This window comes from Hippocampus comes, unplaced genomic scaffold (assembly GCF_001891065.2).
Source record: "Hippocampus comes isolate QL1 unplaced genomic scaffold, H_comes_QL1_v1.1 scaffold267, whole genome shotgun sequence".
NCBI classification, from domain to species: domain Eukaryota; kingdom Metazoa; phylum Chordata; class Actinopteri; order Syngnathiformes; family Syngnathidae; genus Hippocampus; species Hippocampus comes.
In genome coordinates this window covers 109,963-115,991 of record NW_017805049.1, presented here as the reverse complement: position 1 = coordinate 115,991, position 6,029 = coordinate 109,963, and the positions used below count along the sequence as shown (strand labels likewise).

General features: G+C 41.0%; 1 protein-coding gene across 3 annotated transcripts in view; it reads right to left on the bottom strand.

Moving 5' to 3' along the window:
• Positions 1 to 6,029, bottom strand: part of gas7b (growth arrest-specific 7b) — a 41,710-nt gene that overhangs the window by 31,954 nt on the left and 3,727 nt on the right. The window lies entirely within an intron of this gene.

Sequence of the window (6,029 nt, the reverse complement as noted above, 5' to 3'; positions counted from 1 at the left end):
CAAATATATCATTCATATTTCGTGGGTTTTTTTCTGCCGTTATTTTGACATATAAAATGCTTTGGTATGTTATAAGGATTTTTTTTGCTCTTTATAAGGATTTTTTTGGTAGTTTATACAGGTTGGCGCTCTGAAAAGTTGACAGGTATGATAAAGATGTGCACATTTATGATATAACATCATCAAGTGTTTATATTTTGGGTTTCGTTGCTCCCTAAAACATCTGAATCTCAATGCATTAGTTCAATAGTGTATGTTACTGAACCCTAAACAAAATTGTTTCTGCCGCTGCACCGGCCTCATCTGCATGAAAGAACTTTGAGTCCTATGTTCACTGTAGGACAGTTTTGTAAAAAAAAAAAAAAAAAAATGGCTGACTTCATGAGCATTGCTTCACCGTGCATTGTGAATTCCATTGGCTTCAGTGTATTTCAGGGGCTTTACTTTTCAAATAACATGAACCGGCATGCGGGAAAAAAAAAAAAATGCATGCGTCATCTTAAAATCCAAGTTTGCTCATTACCGATACAAAACAAGGCTACACTCTGACACAAACTCCCACACGGTCTCTCAAGGGAGTCGTAACTCCATCATCGTCATTGATGTGAGCAGGCCTTTTGGTAGCGAATGTACTGTAACCACTCTTTGGAGCACAGAGTTCCCAACTCCTTTGGGATCGCTCAGCAGGCGTTGAGACCTCGTGAATAATACAGCCGGGGAGAAATTTCTCACACAGAGACTGAGCCACTAAACTGCCTAACCTTAGACAGACAAACGTATCCAAGATTTGACAGGATGGAGAATGAAGTGAATGCAGGAGGAAAAGAGAGAAGGAGAATGAAGTGCTTGGAAGGCGAAAGAACAACAAGGCTATTCTTTCGGACACAATCTTTATTTGGAGAAACTGTGATACGTTGGGGAAATGTGGGAGGCTGTTGCGACACTGAAGGAGGAGGATGCACATTCTCACACACACACACTCTCAGACATTGACGCTGTGCAGTGTATGCACACATATGCTCAGACTAACTGCCGGCATTGTCTACTTAGGTCCTCTGTACGAATGCGTGTGTGTGTGTGTGTGTGGGGGGGACATGGGTGAGGGGGCGGGGGCACGCACACATGTGTAGGCCAGTCCTTACAGCTGACAATGACTGTTTTGTTATCATCCATCTCCCCGATTTAGAAGATGAGAATTATTGAAGCGCATAAATTGTGTCAAAACCCGAAACACTGCATATACTGTACGCCGCCTGCATTGATTGCTGACAATCTCCTTGCCGTGACATCTATTTCAGCAGCAGTTGCACCCGGGGGCGTGGCAGCCATCAAGAATTTCAGGAGATTCCCGAACGGGCGTTATATTTCAAGGCCGGTTGAACCAAACGCCGGCCGGGTTCTCCCCCCGTCCCCCACGCATGATGGCCGCCGTCCACCGTCGTCCATCCTCCCTCTCCGAATAAAACCCGGGTTGAATTTTGGTCCCAGTATATCACTGGTTGCACCATCCATTTCATCCAAACCCAAATTATGGAGTGTGGCTGTTGGGAGGTCACTGATGTTGCACAAGAGGGTCAACTATCTGGTTAATCCCAAATGTTTTTGACAGGGTGGAGGATCGCGTTCTCAAGATCTGCCAAACCAGCTCATCCAGCCATGCTTTTTTAAATAAGATAAGAAAACCTTTATTTGTCTCACGATGGAGAAATTCCCTTTGGCCCTTGCTTAGCGTTTTGTGGCAGGCTTTCTGGAACCGTAAAAGGACCCAAAACTGTTCTCACAAGATGGACACATGACTATCCAAAAAGTCTATGTATAGTTCACAGTTGTGATTCAGAGCAACTAGGCCAACCATTGAAATTGACTCATTCTCAACTCATCTCAGCTGTGTGACTTTACTATTTTTCAAAAATGCGAGCAATGACACATCACTCAACAATGGTCCTCATGTGAGCTACATTCTCATTTCCTGCATGGTGAAGAGAATGTTGAAAATGCCCTGATTTGGCCTAATATTGTCATGATCCTGTTCTTGTGTGTCTCCAGCAGGTGGCAGAGGAGGGTCTTCCCCCCCAGCGTGCACACCTGCTGCCAATTTGGTCATCAAGTTAGCCGAGTATTCAAGGACTTCCAAGAATCCGTGTCTTTGTCGGATTATTGACCTTGTTGCTGCTCTTGCTCAAGTGTTGTCATTTTTGCTCAAAAGTCTCTTGCCTTGTAAGTATTTGTTATTTTGTCTTTGATCTTGCTCATGTTTTTGTTTTCGTGAAACTGGACTCTTGTCATTTTGTTTATAATCTCGGATTTTCTATTTGTTTGCCTTTGCAAGCGCTTTTTGTTAATGTATTTCTTTTTGACCAGCGATTTCTGTTTATACTTAGTCGGCGCGCTTGTGTTATTGAATAAATATTTTTTGAGCGGATTTTGTTTGTGTCTACGTTTGTGGCATCCGATCGCCATTCAGTTTGTTCTCGAACGGTGTCAAATATGTAAGTCAGTAAGCAGTCGGTGCTTAATTTTAAAAAAATGTCGACACATTGATGCACAATGTCGCCATTTTTAACAAGTATACATGTAATTCTGCTTGTAATTTTGTGTATCATTTTGATTTCTGAATGATAAAACGTGAAACAACAACACAAGCAGCGATTTATTTTAAAAAAATACAACTTTTTCATATGAATATAATTAATATAATTGAGGTGGCCCTCAACAACCGTTTAGTTTCCGTTTAAATTGCTATTTAAATTTGCATCGACTGCATGATGTTATAGCGACGATCACTTGGAAGATAATACAACCGCTTAAGTCGGGATAGAAATAGTCCTGGTAGTAGTCGTTATTTTTACAATTGTTCGTCGTATATTTGACATGTCCTTACAAAACGCCAGAGTTCATCTTCCATTTGAATCATGACGAATCAAACGGTAAAGCAAGGCCAAATGAAAATAACTATAATTATTCCGACTGAGCTAATGTTTTTTTCAAAACACAACTCAAATTAGAAACAGTGACATGCCTCCAGCGTAAGATGAAGTCTTAAAAAAAAAAGTTTCTTATGCCTCAAAAACCCCAAATTGGTAGCTAAAATGTCTCACAGTGAAAAAAAGTTTCTGGCTGTTACCACAACACAAACAGCTTTTTCAGTTAGCAGCCGCTACGTGCTGGCAAGATGTACAGCAAATTGTTCCGAGGCCCCGTTGACAGCTTTTACCACAAGATATGTGAATACCGCAAATGAATTGCGTCGTCTTAAGGCCAGTTGGAAAGAGGGTGTGTCACGGCTAACCAGCTGACATTTCACGGCATTATGCAAAACCTACTGTGCGTATGCACGCGATGACACGATTGACAGTATTTTGATGTGACGGAAGCACAGAGGCCCGTTTTTTTTTTATTTTATTTTTTTTAGTTTTTTGTTTTCCTGCTAGGAAACACCTTGCTGGCTGGCCTGCCGAGCTTCTGGCTGCTCCACAGCACAGATCTGACACCAGGAATGCCACAAAAGCCTCTGCGGGAAGCCCACACCTCACTTTTCAGTTTCATTATAAACACAGCTGACACTCCACTGAGAGAAGCAATATGAGGGACTAAGTGGATCGACATACCAAACAGCTTGTTGCAAATTGATTTGAGTTCCCCTGGCAACCTCATAATGGAATGACAGCCTGTCATTCAAGAAAAAAAAAAATATTATCATAGTAATGTGAGCATTTAAATATCGACACATCAAGTCATTCATTCATTCATTATCCGTACTGTGTTGATTTGATTGAATTTTTGCTGTTACAAAAAGGTTTGATGCGTGGTTCAAGTGTCGGAATTCCATTTATTTTGCGCTCAAATGGCACAATTTTCAAATCGGGATCCGTACTCTTACAAAGTGGATATGAATTTGATACATTTAAGATATCTGCCGATGCAAATTCAGCATAAATGCAGGGATCGGACATACGGTAATCCCGGCCATGCAAGCTTGACATTATCAAAACTGATGGTGATGTAGAGACACCCGCGTCTGCCAAAATAATACAAATGAACATGTAAAAACAAAATAAATAAATAAAAATGGAATAACCACCCACTACAAAAAGCTAAACTGCAGTAAAACCTTACCTGTAGGCCATATTTGTATTTTCAAAGTAAGGAAAGCACGAGTTCCACTTGTGTACCTCTATAATGCTATACGAAAAAAAACCCCTATATAAATTTAATTTATTTTTCAGGTACAGTCCATTTTTTTTAACGACAGTTGATTTGAATTTAACTTTTAAGAACAAATACCTTTCTATTTACGCTTTAAGAGCTGTTTTTTTTTTTTTTGTCAAACATTCGTTCCAGTACATTTTGTATTCTATTGTGGTACAATGCGTTTTCATCATAAGTGTATTTTTTTTTTTTTTCGAAAATACACTGTCATGTTCTGTTTGATTTGATTTTGTGTTCAGCCCCAGCTGGGGTGGAGGGCGTTTCCCTCCAGCAGGCGCACCTGTTCCGCATTTCCCATCAAGCCTTGCGGTGTATTTAAGGACCGCCTCGCGGGATTATTGACCTTACTCACTGTTGTGCTTAAGTGTTACTTTCTAGACCTGTCAATGCTATTTGTTGTCGCTCCTGTTTTGTTCATAGATCGTTGTAAACATTTTTGTAATTCAATCGTTGCTCTTCATCATTGTTTTCACGTTATTGGACTTGTGATGTGTCATTTGTGTGTTGTCGGTGTTCTATTGAACCTTGCCTTTGCAAGCGCGTTTTTTTTTCATGCATTGTGTTTCCTGGTTCCTCGCGACCAGCGATTTCAGTTGATACTTTGTAGGTGCAATTTTTTTCTGTGGTAAATATTTTTTGTTATCGCGCTTCTGGAATCCAAAAACATTCACCAGAAGCCAATCCCAACTCCAAAGAATTAAAATCCTGCCAGACTGTTTGAATGTTTATGGACACGAACAGTACACAACACTGAGTGGTTGTCAATATTTCAATTTTCAACACTGTTTTGATATCAATGTAAAAAAAAAACAATAAAAATAATCACATTCCTCTTCTGGCCAATTCTCTCATGTCATATTTTATCCTATAATTGCCATGCGATTCGCTCGCGAACAGGGCAGGATGGACCTAACCTCTCGCCCAGAGTCAGCTACAAATTTCTCATTTCAGTTAGTACCATTCGATGAACTAAAGGTGGGTGAGTCATTCAAAGGAGAAACTCAACTCAAACATCACAAATATCCAACCACAGTTTCAGTGAGAGATACCGCGAAAGAACGGAGACTGTGATAAGTCACACAGCCCACTGTTTGGCGCAAACACAGATTCTATCATCCTGTGTTAAACGGGCCACACGGCGAACATCAACCGGTCCAAATTTGTCGGAAAAACAATCATGCATGACAGGCAGTCATGCTGTGATGCTTTGCACGGCCTGCGCAAGAAAGCTGTTCAAGCTGTCACTCTTGTTGTGCAAAACTCCGCCTTCTACATCACGCTCACGAGACCAAACTTCAATTCAGGGATACACTTTCAACAAAGCGCCCACATTTCTCTCAAGTGGGAAAGTGAGGAGGGAGGGGGGGGTGACCATGAGGAACGAGAGCAGCCAGTGCATTCACGCGCACAGAGAGGAGCCCTGAGAATGTCAATGGAATGCGAGTGGAATGAGGAAGTGTGCGGGCCACTCAGCAAGATGCCAGTCACTGGAGGAGGTTTGACTACATTTGATAAACACAGCACGGGGAAACAATTCATCCGTGGATGTGCAAATGTTTGCCTTTCCATGTCAATCTGTTTGATGAAATAGCCGAAGTGAAATGACTTCAATGTTTTAGTCATGCAATATTTTTCAGTTGCAAATTGAGATGATGGTTTTAATTTGAAATCCCCCATTATGTATCTGTTGGATCAGTATGGGGGTACAATCCCCAGTGAAAGACCATTGTGCTCCGCAAGGAACAAACAAACAAATACATAATTTTTTTTTCTGATGTTATGGAAACATCTAAGTAGGTGCACATAGCATAAGTAAATGA